General features: G+C 48.6%; 1 protein-coding gene across 1 annotated transcript in view; it reads right to left on the bottom strand.

The window, feature by feature from the left end:
* tbcd (tubulin folding cofactor D) overlaps positions 1 to 17,066 on the bottom strand; it is a 375,176-nt gene that overhangs the window by 222,140 nt on the left and 135,970 nt on the right.

The following is a 17,066-nucleotide window of genomic DNA, read 5'->3' as shown; positions in this document are numbered from 1 at the left end:
TTAGAAGGGGTTATTGGGTTAGGGTGGAAGTGAGGGCTTAAATGGGTCGGTGCAGACTCAATGGGCCGAATGGCCTCCTTCTGCACTGTATGTTCTATGTTCACTCGCTTTTATGTTTGGGGGAGCCTAAACAGATTGATTGATTGCTTTGGGGAATACCTCTGCTCAGTCTATAAACATGATCTCAAGCTTCTCTTTGCCTATCAAGTTAATTTTCCATCTCACTCCCACTCTGACCTCACTTACAACTTTGGCTGACAAGCGACTTCCGGTTGCGGCTATGCGGAGCTAAGCCGCACGATTCTGCAGCTCCCGCGAAAAAGGACTTTCGGGCTCGATAGAAGAGCCCCAACGGAACTTTTTTCACAGCCAACCCGTGGGGAAGAAAGGAGAGAGGTCCCCTACTAACTTGTATGGACCGGACCCGCAGCGAAACGGCCAAAAAAGTGGCATTGGAGCAGCGGGAGAAGAGAGGCAAAACAAGCAAAATGGCGGCGGCCAGGGACAAAGAGGAGATGCAGGAATTCATCAAGCGCTGCTTCGAGGAGCTGCGTAAGGAGATGGTGGCGCCTATGTTGGCAATAATTGAAGGACTGGGGGCAACCCAGAAAGCCCACGAGGTGAAGATCCAGGACAAAGTGAGTGAGAATGAGGACGAGCTCTTGGGCCTGGCGGTGAAAATGGAGCGGCACGAGGCGCTACACAAGATGTGGGCGGGAAGACTCGAAGACCTGGAGAACAGGTCGAGGAGGAATAATCTGAGGATCCTGGGTCTCCCAGAAGGAGTGGAGGGGCTGACGCCGCGGCATATGCGGGCACAATGATCGGGGCGCTGATGGGCGCGGAGGCCCCCCTGGGATTGCTGGAGTTGGAAGGGGCGCACCGAGTGCTGGCGAGGAAGCCCAAGGCAAATGAGCCACCAAGGGCGATGGTGGTGAGATTTCACCGGTTTACGGACAGAGAGAGGGTCCTGAAATGGGCCAAGAAGGAGCGGACAGCAAGTGGGACAACACAGAGATCAGAATATACCCGGACTGGAGCTCGGAGGTCGCTAAGCGGAGAGCGGGTTTCTACCGGGCCAAAGCGGTGCTGCATCGGAAAGGAGTGAAATTTGAAATGTTGCAGCCAGCGCGACTGTGGGTTACACATAATGGCCAACATCACTTCGAAACGCCCGAAGAGGCGTGGACCTTTATATTAACTGAAAAGTTGGACTCTAATTGAGGGTTTGTGAGGGTGGGGGGTGTTTGAGGGTTAAAGTACGATGGTTGTTGTATATAGGGGGTCAATCACGCGCAGGGAATGTTATATGGGCTGGGGGAGAGAGACAAGGCCGCGGCAGGAGCTGCGCCAGAGGTGGCGGGGCAGGCTTTGGAAAGCGCGGGGTTATTTTCCCGCACGCGGGAAGAAAGGCGGGAAGGGGAACGAAGGAACGTATATTGATGGGGAGACTCCCACACAGGGGGGGTCAAAGGGATGGCGGGGGAAGCCGGGGTCAGCAGGTGTCAGCTGACTTACGGGAGTGATATGGGGGAGCAAAAAAGCTAGACGGGGTCTAGCGGGGGGGGGGGGGTGGGGGTGGGGGGGGGTTGCTGCTGCACTGGCCGAAAGGGAATGGGACACAGAAGAGGTGGTCGGGACGGAGGTCCCCCGGCTGGGGGACCAGAGGGTGAGGGAGACGTGGACACGGGTCTGGCCCAGAAAAGGAGATGGCTAGCCGGCTTGGGGGGGGGGGGTGAGAGAGCCCCTCCAATCCGGCTGATAACGTGGAACGTGAGGGGCCTGAATGGGCCGGTGAAGAGGGCTCGAGTGTTCGCGCACTTGAAGGGACTGAAGGCAGACGTGGCTATGCTCCAAGAGACACACGTGAAGGTGGCGGACCAGGTTAGGTTAAGAAGGGGATGGGTAGGACAGGTATTTCACTCGGGACTGGAATAGAGAGGTGGCAATTCTGGTGGGAAAGCATGTGTCATTTGAGGCCAAGACTATCGTAGAGGATAATGGAGGGAGATATGTGATGGTGAGTGGTAGGTTGCAAGGGACGTGGGTGGTGTTGGTAAATGTATATGCCCCGAACTGGGATGATGCTGGATTCATGAAGCGCATGTTGGGGCACATTCCGGACCTGGAGGTAGGAGGACTGATAATGGGAGGGGACTTCACTACAGTGCTGGATCCAGCACTGGACCGCTCCAGATCAAGGATGGGAAAGAGGCCGGCGGCAGCCAAAGTGCTCAGGGGGTTTATGGATCAGATGGGGGGAGCGGGGAGTGGACCCATGGAGGTTTGTAAGACCGCAGGCCAGGGAATTTTCTTTCTTTTCCCACGTGCACAAGGCCTACTCCCAGATAGATTTCTTTGTTCTGGGCAGGGCGCTCATCCAGAGGGTGGAGGGGACGGAGTATTCGGCCATAGCCGTTTCGGACCATGCCCCGCACTGGGTGGAAATGGGGCTGGGAGAGGAGAGGGACCAACGCCCACTGTGGCGGCTGGGCGTGGGACTGTTGGCAGATGAGGTAGTGTGTGGGAAGGTGAGGGGGTGTATCGAAAGGTACTTGGAGGCCCACGACAACGGGGAGGTGCGAGTGTGGGTGGTAAGGGAGGCGTTGAAGGCGGTGATCAGGGGAGAGCTAATCTCCATCAGGGCTCATAGGGAGAAGACAGAGGGCATGGAAAGGGAGATGTTAGTGGGGGAGATTTTGCGAGTGGACAGGAGATACGCAGAGGCCCCGGAGGAGAGATTACTTGGGGAAAGGCGACGGCTCCAGACAGAGTTTGACCAGTTGACCACGGGGAAGGCGGAGGCACAGTGGAGGAAGGTGCAGGGGGCGACCTACGAGTACGGGGAAAAGGCCAGTCGGATGCTGGCACATCAGCTCCGTAAGAGGACGGCAGCGAGGGAAATAGGGGGAATCAAAGATGGAGGGGGAGACACGGTTCGGAGTGCAACGAAAATAAACAAGGTATTCAAGGCCTTCTATGAAGAGCTGTACAGATCCCAGCCCCCAGGGGGGGAAGAGGGGATGAGACGATTCCTAGACCAACTGCGGTTCCCGAGGGTGGAGGAGCAAGAGGCGGCTGGTTTGGGGGCACCAATCGGGTTGGAGGAGCTGAGTAAGGGCCTGGGGAGTATGCAGGCGGGGAAGGCCCCGGGGCCGGATGGGTTCCCGGTGGAGTTCTATAGAAAGTATGTGGACCTATTGGCCCCGCTACTAGTGAGGACCTTTAACGAGGCAAGAGAGGAGGGGACCCTGCCCCCGACAATGTCGGAGGCGACAATTTCCTTGATTCTGAAACGAGACAAGGACCCACTGCAATGTGGATCGTACAGGCCGATTTCGCTCCTCAATGTGGACGCTAAGTTATTGGCAAAAGTGCTGGCCACGAGGATTGAGGACTGTGTACCGGGGGTGATACATGAGGACCAGACGGGATTCGTAAAGGGCAGGCAATTAAACACTAACGTGCGGCGGCTCTTAAACGTGATAATGATGACGTCGGAGGGGGGAGAGGCGGAGATAGTGGCAGCTATGAAAGCGGAAAAGGCCTTTGACCGAGTAGAGTGGGAGTACCTCTGGGAGGTGTTGCGTAGGTTTGGGTTCGGGGGAGGGTCTATTAGCTGGGTTAAGCTCCTTTACAGTGCCCCGGTGGCGAGTGTGGTGACGAACCGGTGGAGGTCGGAGTGCTTTCGGCTGTACCGAGGAACGAGGCAGGGGTGCCCCCTGTCCCCCCTGTTGTTTGCATTGGCGATTGAACCCTTGGCCATAGCACTGAGGGAGTCTAATAAATGGAGGGTGGTGGTCCGCGGGGGAGAAGAGCATCGGGTGTCGCTATATGCGGATGATCTGCTGTTGTACGTGGCGGACCCAATGGAGGGGATGGTGGAGGTCATGCAGACTCTAAGGGAGTTTGGGGAGTTCTCGGGCTATAAGCTCAATGTAGGGAAGAGTGAGCTTTTTGTATTACAGGCAGGGGACCAAGAAAGAGGGATAGGGGACCTACCGCTGAGGAGGGCGACGGGGAGTTTTCGGTATCTGGGGATCCAGATAGCTAGGAGTTGGGGGGCCCTGCACAAATTGAATCTGACGAGGTTGGTGGACCAAATGGAGGCGGACTTCAAAAGATGGGACATGTTGCCGCTTTCGTTGGCGGGTAGAGTGCAGTCGGTCGAAATGGTGGTCCTTCCGAGGTTTTTGTTTGTTTTTCAGTGCCTTCCCATCGTGATCACTAAGGCCTTTTTTAAGAGAGTAAGTAGGAGTATTATGGGGTTTGTGTGGGAGAATAAGACCCCGAGGGGAAGGAGAGGGTTCCTGGAACGCAGTAGGGACCGAGGAGGGTTGGCGCTGCCAAACCTAGGGAGCTATTACTGGGCAGCAAATATGGCGATGATCCGCAAGTGGGTTATGGAGGGAGAGGGGGCGGCATGGAAGAGGATGGAGATGGCGTCCTGTAAAGGAACGAGCTTGGGGGCGTTGGTGACGGCACCGCTGCCGTTCTCGCCATCAAAGTATACCACGAGCCCGGTGGTGGCGGCAACGTTAAGGATTTGGGGCCAGTGGAGACGGCACAGGGGTGCAGTGGGAGGCTCGGTGTGCTCCCCGATCAGGGGTAACCACAGGTTTGTCCCGGGGAAGATGGACGGGGGGTTCCAGGGCTGGCATCGGGCGGGGATTAGAAGAATGGGGGACCTGTTCATTGACGGGACATTTGCGAGCCTAGGGGCACTGGAGGAGAAGTTTGAGTTACCCCCGGGAAATGCATTTAGATATATGCAGGTGAGGACTTTTGTGAGGCGACAGGTGAGGGAATTCCCGTTGCTCCCGGCACAAGAAATTCAAGACAGGGTGATCTCGGGTGTATGGGTCGAGGAGGGCAAGGTTTCGGCAATACACCAAGAGATGAAAGAAGAAGGGGAAGCCCTAGCAGAAGATTTGAAGGGTAAATGTGAGGAGGAACTGAGGGAGGAGATTGAGGAAGGCTTGTGGGCTGATGCACTAGGTAGGGTTAATTCCTCCTCCTCGTGTGCCAGGCTCAGCCTGATACAATTTAAGGTGGTTCACAGGGCGCACTTGACGGGGGCAAGGTTGAGTAGGTTCTTTGGGGTAGAGGACAGATGTGGAAGGGAGTCCGGCGAACCACGTCCACATGTTTTGGTCATGCCCAGCACTGGAGGGGTTCTGGAGAGGAGTGGCGGGAGCAATATCTCAGGTGGTGAAAGTCCGGGTCAAGCCAAGCTGGGGGCTAGCAATATTCGGAGTAGTGGATGAGCCGTGAGTGCAGGAGGTGAAGGAGGCCGGAATTCTGGCCTTTGCGTCCCTAGTAGCCCGGCGAAGGATTATTGTGGAAGGAGGCGAAGACCCCTAGCCTGGAGGCCTGGATAAACGACATGGCCGGGTTCATTAAGTTGGAGAGGATTAAGTTTGCCTTGAGAGGGTCTGCGCAGGAGTTCTACAGGGAGGGGGGAACGAGAGACTGTTTGAGGGGATGGATGAGCGGGAGATAACATGGAGGGTGGGGGAAACTGGCACGTGCGGGCGAGAGCCAGTGTATAAAGCTATGTAAATATACCATTTTGCCATGTATATATCTTGCTCAGGGCGATTTTGTGTTATTTTGTTACGGGGGGGGGTTATTGTTTGTAAGGGGAAAAAATTGTGTTGCCAAAAAATCTTCATATATATATATATTTTTTTTTAAACTTTGGCTGACAACACTATCAAAGATGCACAGATCAAAGTCCCTGCCCCCCATTATTTATTGTATGACAGCTACTCTGTTTTTGCCATCTACGCCTCTCTAGACACACCTTTTGCTTTTTATTTGTCCCAGTCTCATCATATTTGCCAGACACCACTGACCATTGTGTTATTTAATCTTGCTTGCCTTCCACCCTATCACAGGCCTTCTTTTTGGTTCTTACCCCTACCCCCATCCCTGCCCACCCAGCACCATTCCATGTCAGTGCATTTGCTTAAAATCTGTTCTCATTATTGATATTTAAATGTCACAAAACATTTTTTTTGTGGAATATGATACATATGTGATTTTAAGAAATACTTATTTCTGTGGTTGAAGTTCTGACAATTAAATTCTAAAACATTTGAGTGCCCAAATAGAAAGGAATATTGTGCATCCAAAGTGTGGAACAGCCTGAAGTAAAAAGTCCAGAATGGAGGTTAGAAACTTGTTACATGGGGGTGAATTGTGTTTCTTGGCGGGATGCAAGAGGTCAACCCAGAGCTGCGCAGTTCAAATTTACACATGCTGAACAAAGCATGTTGTGGCCAATTATAGGCCAACCAGCAGGAGACCGGCGAACTAGATGAGGGAAGGGTGGGCTATGGAATCAATTGGTCACTAGGGAGGATCGTCCAGCGACAGAGGACGTGAACTAGAAGTCTGCCTTGGCCACCCATTTAAAGCCATCCTGACTGGAATTGGTGGCAGCTGCTGGAGAAATCCACATGTGCAGTAATCCGTGCAGAGGCACAAGACTGTTCTGAAGCCACAGAAGTCCAAAGATCTGCAGGTTGATGGATTGGCCATGCTACATTGTCTCTCAAGTGTCCAAAGATATGCAGGTTAGGTGGAAGAGGGCATGGGATTGGGCCTAGATATGGTACTCTTTGAGGGTCGATGCAGACTCGATGGGCCAAATGACCTCCTTCTGCACTGGAGGGATTCTACGGATTCATAGAAATATTGGAGAAATAGGAGGTTAGAGTGTGCCATTCCATTTGTGACTACTGTGCCAGCAGTGTCTCATTCACAACTCTTGCCAGGGATGAAGGAACATTTGTGTGCTCCTGTCCCATTCTCCTTTTGAATGAGAAGTGTTCAGAGATTCATTCTTCACCCTTTAACTATCCAGGAGTCCCTCGACGGAGAGGAATCTCAACCTGTTCCTTCTCCAGCTTTACATCTGCAATACATAAGAGGAAGGACAGATAACAGAGGCCACACCAAGGATAGTTCAACAATGACTCCCTGTGAATCCTACTCCAAGCTGTGAGTGATCAGCTCAGAGTGGGGAGAAGGAGAGAGGGGTGGTAATTCTCATGCCCGCTGATCAGAGAAGACCACCGTGTCAGACCAAAGAAGCCAAGATGTAGGTCCCAGATGAGCTCTACGGTCATAAGGGGTCATCCGAAGGAATGGGTTGCAGTGCCAAGAAGCTGAATGACATGTCAGGGTGTGTGCAATCATTTTCCTGATGCATTTTATGCAAGGTGTGAGGGTGTGATGTATATCAAGTGTGAGACTGCCTAGTGCCTGGTCTAAGTACATAATGTGGCATGAAGCAGGCATGCCATTCTGCATGATACCTGGGGATTCTGGGGAGGAAAAGGGTCTTCTGAAGTGGAGGACCTTCACTTAGTTAGTTCACAAGGATCATTGTGAAAAGTTGTCCACTGACAATGGACACATTGGGTACACAAGTGAAAGCGTGATGTCTCAGAAGATTCATTACAATGTCCCTTTTTCTGTGCAGGAGAATGGGACACATAATGCCCACGAGAGGTCAAATATGGGAGGAGGAGCACCTAACTTCACCATTTTCAACCCATTAGTGGAGGGGGTACTGAACTTGGCCTCAAACCGATGGATTTCCACCACTGGCTGTGCCGAGGCTGGAGGAGAGCCATGGGCTGGTGAGGTTCCAAAGGGGGAGGGGGGGCGTGGAGAAACTGGGTATGGTGGGAAGGGGTATTTATGTGTATGACTTTGGGGGCTTACAGCATCTGGGGATGGATGTGTCTCTCAATTTTGAAGAGATTTCAACCTTGATTACCATCTCACAATGTAGTGTAGTTGTGTAGGAAGTGTATACTAGTATTCCTGAAATCATCTAAAATGAGGATGGTGACCTTCACAATCCTTGCTTCCTTCCCCTACAGGTAACACCTCTGCAGTTCTAGACAGAAGCCACGAGGGGGGCATTAATCTCTGAAGAGGAGGGAGTCTCAGGGGGTGCACCATCACATCTTTGCACAGCACCTCGCACCAGTGCAGATACAAGCACTTTGATGCGTATGTGCAACTCGACTGTAAAGGATCCACAAGGTGCAAGCACTTCACAGTCGCAAGATTAGCTCCCAGATACTGCGATATTGCAAGCCTCTTGCACTCAGAGGAATGCTGAAGGCAACCTAGTTGTTGAGCCCTAAGCTGATGATGAGCCGATGGAATAGTCTGTCATGTGGAACATGCTGGACATACAGTTATGTGCAGATATAGTAGAGATTGCAGAGGAGTTGCACTTACTGGTACGGAGAATGGAGGAGTCCATCTAGTGCATGAGCATTGCAATCAGCTGCTCTTCAGAACATGTGGTATCCTCCATTGAGAGACTGTTGAATGTTATGGAGGCCCAAACCCAATAGCTCACTGATGAGATACTGGATATGCGTTCCGACTGCACTTGTATCTGACCTCCAGTGCCTAGAGTCAATGTGAGAGAGGGACGATTCAGATTCAGGTCCTGTTCCTTCTCAGGAAAGCCAAATAGACCTCATGGTATTGGATGAGCAGCTGCTGTCACCCTCAGGGGACACCTCTCAGGGTAATTCTGATGGGCCTCTCCTGCACGTTTTTTCCACTGATACAAATGCCTCAGAGTGCTGTGGTGTCAGACAAAACTCCTGCTTTTGTGCAGGAGACCCCCCCCCCCCCCCCCTCCCCTCACCCCATAAAGGTGGGGCCCTCACAGCCTCAGGCAATCAGAGGATCCTGCGCAAAGGGGCACAACTGGTGATGAGGGAGGGAAGCAACAAGGTGTAGCACCCAGAAAAGTTTTTTTTTTTAATGTAAGTTACATTTATGGCCTCACAAGGGTGGATATATAGTTCTGTTAGTTATAAAAAAATGTTTTAATTTTGTATTAAAATACTGTTGCTTGTACTTGCTGCTCTGGCTTTATTAAAGTTCAAGTGTATAATATAATGGTTGGATCTTGATTGGCTACATGGATTTTGTGCTCATGTGGGCCCCTCTGATCGGTCATGTTTAACCCCTCACCACTGGAACCACAGGAGGTCCCAATGTTGACCCTTGGGAGAAACAAAGAGGAGGTCAGTTCAGCAAAGATGGTCTCGTAGAGTGAATTGCACATTACTAGGTAAATATTTTCTTTAGTAGAGATTCACACTTTTCTCTGACATTCAAAGCCTCCTATGCACCGGCCTTCACAGCTGGCTGGCAGGGCTCACTCTGATCAGAATCAGACGTGTCCTCAGATTTCTCCTCATCATCAGAGGATGCGATTCACTCCATTACATCTTCCCCTGCCAGGGCCACCTCTCTTTGGAATGTCACCTTGTGTGTAACATGCAGCAGACCATGATTGTGAGTGACATACAAGGGGGATCATATGCACTGTGCCACCTGAACGGTCCAAACATAGAAATCTTATCAACGATGGACCAGGTGGATGCAGATGTCTGATTGGGGTTATGAGCCATCTCTTGAACAGGCATTTCTCACCTCTCAGAAGCCAGCTATCCAAAGGTTCTGGTGAGCAGAACACCACTGGCGGCTGGGAGTGTCTACTTATATACAAATCATGGCTGCACACAGACATGCATAATGGAGTCTTCTCCAGAGTGTACGACCCAAGGGGGCAGTGGTCTCTAGGTCCAATACTGCAGTCTACAAGCTTCAGTAGCCCTATCTGTAGGCCCCCTACCTTATCGGTGTCTCCAATTGTAGGCTGAAAAAGATGAGTGAATGCACTTAAAGCACAGGGAAACTTCCACTTTCACCAGCAGACTCTTCTGCTGAATGTAGCCAAAGCCACGCTTGCAGCCTTTCTATCCGCCCTTGCACTGGCTCCTAATACCTTGCGTAACTCACTCCAAATATTTTTCCTGTGCATCCAGCAAAAAAAAGGTGTGGACAATGTAAAATATGAGTCTATTGCTTTGTTAATAAGCTGAAATGAACTTTAAATAATTTTTAAAATGGTGCTCCAGCTACTGTTCTTGTTTTACACCTGACTTCTGCATTTTTGGACACTGGAGTTATGACAACGGATTAACAACCCTATGTCATAATGCCGGATTTTACACAAGCACAGAGGAAGGAGGCAGTGTGTCTGATTTACGAACATAAAATCCACCTCAGTTAAGGATGGCTGTGAATAGTATATATATATATTGGCAAGGTTGCCAGCAACAAGCTTATTCTTTGAATTATCCACACAAGCTACTACAAAACCACATTGAATCAAACTATGTTAGGGTAAGGGTTAACAGCAAACTAGATTCCACAAAGACTATTTGATTTGTAAGGATTTTTAGATGAATAGTGTGACAACACTTCAATTTTAAGGGTTTTTCTAGCACCAAAGATCACAACGTTGTTTAATAACCCTAAAACTCTGTCAGAAGCTTAGTTGCCAAACTGGTTATAAAACTATGAACTCAGCAGTGGGCTGGTTGGCTTGGAGACAGTCTACAGATTTTATCCACCCTAAACATTATTAACGCCTAATCCTGCGTAGTCTTCAACTGCTGCCGTTTTGCCTAATCCAGTGATTCTGAACTTTTTCAGTCCAAACCGAACCAAAAACTTTGAAAGCCTCTTGCAGCATCCCATAATCCCATACATAAATAACGATTATTCAGGGTGTTTTGTGCTTGAATCATGGGAGGGACCATCCCAGCTTTTTCGACGAACTTAAGAAAAAAATGGCCACAACTGCTGGACCCCATTGCTGAAGGGAAGTGTCTCCATGTGGCAGTTGGGCTCGCAGATATAGCCATGCAGGTATGCCAGCCGTCTCTGAGCAGTTGGGGGGGGGGGGTTGGGGAGAAAGAGTCCTGAGGTGTTGGTTCCCCAATCTGCTGCCAGAAATTCCAGTCAGCCTCTGATCATTTCCCGCAGGCCTTTTAATAACATTGCCAAGCTGTAAAACACCTGCGTGCAGGTAGCTATCACCCTGCATGCAGGTAGCTGTCACCCTGCATGAAATGCTTCTTTAGAAATGGCCTGGAGGTGGGAAGATGCCATCTCTGGCTCATGTCAAGAAATTCCAGGACTGTCCGCCCCCATTCTCTCCGTCAATCGGCTTCCAAAATTCCATCTGTCAATTTTGCTTCTCTCTCCCCACAGATATTACCTAATTGCTGAGTATTTTCCACATTTTCTGTTTTTATTTCAGATTTGCAGCATCTGCAGTATTTTGATTTCATATAAACAAAAGCTTTATTTGCTTTCTTTCAACTTCTGATGGCCGAGCTTCCCTTTCTTTCTAACTAGGTGGCATTGTAAATGGCTCCTTCTCATCAGGCACTGTGACCCCGTGCCCCTTCCTTTCAAATATGCTGTCAGCAACTCCAACACCTCAGAAAATACTTATTTTTCCCTCAATCCTCATGATACATTTGCCCAAGTATTTGATATTAAAAAAAGAGGATCTCCTCCATGGTCCAAAATCTTTCAAGTCGGACAAACTTAACATTGCACTAAAGGGTAAAGGATTGCCTCAATGTTGCACTGCCCCTCTACAAAATCAAACCTGGTTTTAAATGAAACATTTGGTTCTTCATTAGTGATGCAGCAACATGTTTTAACTTGTCATCGGGGTTGCAGTACTTGATCAGCAACAGGTGAACACATACAAGCAGAGGTTTTTTTCCTGCATTTCTGAAACACTAAGCGTTGCTTTCCATTTCACCACTTCATTGTCTTTATTTTCTGGGAAGCCTATCAGTTACAAATAACGAAGAAAAATATCAGTTTGTTTATCTGGGTGTAATGCGACAAAGAAATATTTGGGTATGGCCCATGGGTGCAGAATGTTGAATTTCCAACTCAAGTGTCAAAAGTTCAACCGACAAGGAAACCACCAATTTCCTTTAACTGGTTTTCAGAGTTCCTCGCCATGTAGCTAAAATGACTACTGTACTGTAGCCGAATATAAATAGGTCAAGTTTTGCTGTCGCAAGGCATCTGTTAAACTCACACTGCATGTTCAGTTTTTAGACTTTCCAATGACAGGTTGCTGAAAGTCACAGCAAGGAGCCAAGAAACCTAAGACCCAAGCGAACAGGGCAAGAGACTGTAGAACTATTTGTCAGATTGAAGGATTGTGAAATCAATAGCATAAGGACTGAGAAGGAAGTGTAAAGTAGGATTGGTGAATTCAATGCCAAATTAAGTACAGAAAGAGGAAGAGAGATAGAAAGGTTGGGGAGAAGGTGGGATCATGGTTTTGAACTTGATGATCAGCCATGAGGCAGAGCAGGCTTGAAGGGCCGAATGGCCTCCTCCTGCTTCTACTTTCTATGTATGTTTCTATGTATCAAGGAAGGACATAATAAAATAGAAAAGAAAAATTAAAAAAACACTAATTTTTAAATTCATGGGGCTGGATACTGCATATAAACTGTCTACCAAGTAAGAAGTAGCTGAGCACTGGGTGCCTGGGATTGATTTCCTGACCCTTAAGAGTTGGAAGTGAGTCTCATCTAAGAGTAGCTGATGTTCATCGGACAGCCTTTCTTTTTGCAGTGACAAGACATGCTGGCCTCATGCTTTGAGCTCCTTTATGTGGAAGCACTGAAGAGGACTTTAGGAAGCAGACTTACTATCCAGGGAGATAGCAATATTTGTGCTCACTCCTTACAGACCAAGCTTAATGTGCTACTTATCAGCCTTATGCAAGACAAAGCCTTCCCATGCAATTTGTTTAATTGCCTTGCTGAAAGTACATATGGTCGCAATGGAGGCTGCCACTCTGAATGCCCCCCAATGTTCTTTGCAGTTTCTTCAAGCATTTTGATGTTACAGCGATTCATCATCCACATGATGCTCCCTAATCATTGCTCTTTTGAAAACTGGACCAGAATTATGGTTTCTAGCTCCTCAGCTGAGACAAGGGTGGCTGTCTCTCCCCAGCTCCATTGGAGGAATGGTCCTTCCCAGCACCTAATTCTCACTGGTATTCAGACCTTCAGTTGGTGATCATTCCTCTGACTTCCAGAATCCCTACAGTGCAGGAGGCCATTCGGCCCATCGAGTCTGCACAGATCCTCCAAAAGAGCACTCTACCTAGACCCACTCCCCCTGTCCTATCTAAGTTAATCATGGCCAATCCACCTAACCGGCACATATTTGGGCTTGCTGGAAACAAATTGTGGGTGTCTGCGCTTCTGCCTGCAGACATAAGACCCCATGACAGAGTTGGTGAGGAAGTGACAGGCATGCCAATCCATGAATACCAATATCTTTTTTCCAGACAGCTGGTCAGAGAGATTGGCTTGTTTCTGCAAGGCCCCCACCCCCGTCACGTGAAATACAGAGGCACTTGTTAACTGTGAAAACGATGAGTTTTCCCCTCGTAGAACTAGTTGCTGGGTGTTAGGATGTAGAAATATATTTAGAGGGCACATTAAGCTGAAAGCTGTGCCTTGCCATCTCCAACCCGCTGTTGCCAGCTTGTCCCTGCCTGTGGGTTTAGGTCTACCTATATGCCTGCTCAGAATTGCGAGAGCTTCTACTCCGTACAGACTCCGAGATCTTCGGTTGTGACGATCTTCACCTGGTGGTATTTTTCTAGCATTATCGCATGCACAATCTTTCCTTTGATTGGTGACTAGCAGGGATACTGTACTTTATTATATGAGCTGATGCAGTCTTTAATGATTAGAATTGGAGATGTCTTTTCTCGTTAAATGAAAAACTCGTGTGGCAGACAATTGCGACAGGTACTTCACGTTCACATGAGTTTCTCAGGGTACTGTCCTAGGCCCAACCACCTTTAGAGTCTGAAGAAGTCATAAGGACTCAAAATCTTCCTTTCTCCCCAGATGCTGCCAGAGCTGCTGAGCTTTCCCAGCATTTTCTATTTCTATTTGTTCCTCAACCCTTTGAGAAAACGTGCCAATCAATTTCTAAATAATCTATCTTGAAAATTAAAAAAAATCAAATAAACATTTTAAAACATAATTGAATCCCTTATTTCATGCCCAAAATAGAACCTTTTAAAAGGGCATCTGTAAAATCTTTCAAGGAAGTAAATCTTAATATTCTAAATGTTGAAAGATATATAGCTCAAAGCAACGTAGCAAATTTCCTTATTCTGTACATCTACAATGTTGCCTTCCAGCCAGTTATAGTCTTAATTCTTAGTTTGGTACACACCCTGTTTTCTTCTAACCACAAATAACCCCAGGGGAGATGAAACTGCCTAAATCTGCACGCACTGTGCATTCTATGTCACAATACAAAACCAGTATTTTTACTGAAGTGACAAAATCAATGCCTTGCCCAGTAGATTACTGGTCCACTGGCTTTATATTTATCATTCACTGTTTCCTAAAAAACTAATGCAACGTACCATTAAATGAACTTAATGAAGTCGAGAAGGAATTGAGCACACAGCTAAGAGGCTCATGATTCGAAACCATTTTGTGCTAATTTGATCTACCCCCCACCACAGGAAAAACATTTAAAAAAATGTTTTAACACCCAAGAGCCAGATTATAATTGTAGATACCTGAACAAAAAAGCTAAAGTAATTAAAAATAGCACAAATGATCCAATTCTCCAGAATCTTCTGGGAGATAGTCCACAAAAAAATGGGCATCAGTGGCACCCGGCGTGGCTGAGGTCACCCTCGATCAGTCATTTTCAAACTCAGGGTGACGACCCGTGGGTGGGTCATGGGCAGGTGTCTGGAGGGTCGCGGGAACATGCGTCGTGACGTTTCCGATCGCGGGAAGCAGGGCCCAATGGCTGCAGCCAGCTTTTAGAAATGTCGGCTACGATCAGCTTTTTAAAATGGCGACCGGCTTTCAGAATGCCAGCCGTGCCGGGTACGCAAGCCCGGATTCCAGTGGGAAAGACCGCCTCCTCCTGAAGTCAGCGCGCTGACCCAGGACAAGTTTTTTTTAAAATTTGATGTAGACTTCCTGCCTGAAGCAACGGCAGAGAGGTCAAGCGCCCGAAATACTGACATCACGTGCTCGGGGAGCAATTGCAATTCCTCCTTTTTGTTAGCAGCAAGTAAGCAACAGGACTGAAAAATTTGAAGTGGATTGTTTTGTAATAAGGAAGAGGGCAGGAGACACAAGGCCAGGATCTGACAACTAAACCTGCTGGAGAGAATTGCTCAGGAGAGACCACGGCAGGACAAAACAGCATTGGTGTGAGCTGTTCAGGAGAGTCCACAACAGGACAAAGCAGTTCTGGTGTGAGCTCCAGGACCTCTGATGAACAACCCGTACAGAAATGTAACATTGAATGACAAAGCAAGTGAGATCCTGAGGACCATTGAGGCTCACCTGTCGCATTAAAGGTAAGCGAAAATGGTGGGTCACGACGGTCAGCCGGCGTGGGTCACGACGGTCAGCCGGCGGGGGTGCCGAAGGGTCCCGACGTGGGTCCCGAAGGTTGGACGGTTGGTAAAAACGGGTCCCCGGAAAAAAAGTTTGCAAAACACTTCCCTGGATCATGATAATTTGCTGCCTTATGCACCTTTTCATTCACTCCTCCCTCACAAAATCATTGAATGGGTAGAGTACAGAAGGGGGCTATCCAGCCCATCTATACTCTCACTTCACGTAACATTTTCAGCCACCAACTCAAACTGAAATGGAATGAGCATTAGAGACTAGTTTGGAGTCAGGATCTACAAGTGGTGAGACAGAGTGGGGTACAGACAGGGCATGGGCATAGATCAGTTTGTGTACAAACTACCCGGAGGGCATTATCTATGAGTTCTGTTGCAGTGGACTCAGATGAGGATCTCTTTGGGGCACACTATAAGAAACCGCTGATGCACATTAAATTCCTTTGTGTATTGGTAGGCCTGCCAGATAGTTTGCAGACAGTGGCTTGTTGTATGGAGTCATCCGGCTCAACTATGTCAGAGGGGATTGCATGAAGCTTGGAGCCATCTTTTCCACAATATTAATGGTAGGCAGTTCGATGGCAGCATTGCCAGACCAACCCATAATACAGCATCTGCCAGCTACTTTCTCAGCTTTCATAAAAGCAAAGGCAGAAGCCTCCTAAAGGATCGGTGTTGCATTGAAAGTTCAGACGAGGTCATGGGATTCAGGACTGCTGTCATCCTGTTGCCATACTGAATGTTGGTTTCAATGCTCAACAGGACATGCAGAGTTTTGCCACAGTTCAGCTACAGCAGATTACAAGGATTGCTGAAGTGCCATCCTGTGGGAGACAGTGGGACCATGCTCAAACCTGCTGTCCTCTCAGAATGAGATCCAACACTGCCACTCTGCCACTGTCCTTGCTGGTGCGTTGCACCCAGCCAGCCCAAATTGCTGCCATCCATGCTGAAAAGGTGCATTTCAGAATCCAGAATTGCTTGAGGATATCCTGAAAGGCCACCTGCAGTTTCACCTCATAACAGTTAGTAACCCAAGGACAGCCATGCTCCAGCCACTGATTGCACTGTGGAGGAGCACAAAACCGGGTAAGAGAACCAACATGACTGGCACCAAGAGGATGCACAAGGTGACTAGATTTTTCATATTATTGATGCATTGCTGGGTAAAGTTGGGTAAAGTTGTTGAATGAAGGTTTTTACAGTCATCCTTTATTGAGTGGTGTTAGCCAAGGAGATGTTTTTATGAGGAGTCTGGAACGGATGTGCTCTAATTGTATGGTGGATAAACGATGGGGATGGGGATGTTTAAGCAAAGCTTCATAATGCGATTCCACTTGTTTTGTCCAGTTGCGTGTGATGGATGTTATCTCCTCTCTTCCTTCTCCTCTTGATAGGGCCTCTGGAAACCTGGAGACAGTGACTAGGCTCTCATAACTGCTAGGCTGTGCAGGACACAGGACACCTCCATAAAAATGAAGAATCTCTAGGGAATATTCTGCTGAGATCAACTGAGCAACTTACACAGCAAAATCCTTGTTTAATGAGACGGATGGTTCACTGTATGACAATGTGGGTGGCTGCATGGCTTTCATTGAAGATCCTCTGACATCGCTTTGTGGGATGGTGGAAGGGAGTCACGAGCCATGAGTGGAGGGAGTAGCCCTTGTCGCAGAGCAGCCACCCTAAACTGTGTTGTGGCGGTCTGAAT

This window comes from Scyliorhinus torazame, chromosome 18, assembly GCF_047496885.1.
Source record: "Scyliorhinus torazame isolate Kashiwa2021f chromosome 18, sScyTor2.1, whole genome shotgun sequence".
In the NCBI taxonomy this organism is placed as follows: Eukaryota; Metazoa; Chordata; class Chondrichthyes; order Carcharhiniformes; family Scyliorhinidae; genus Scyliorhinus; species Scyliorhinus torazame.
Note: the sequence above shows the minus strand (reverse complement) of the source record. Positions and strands in the feature narration are given on the sequence as shown.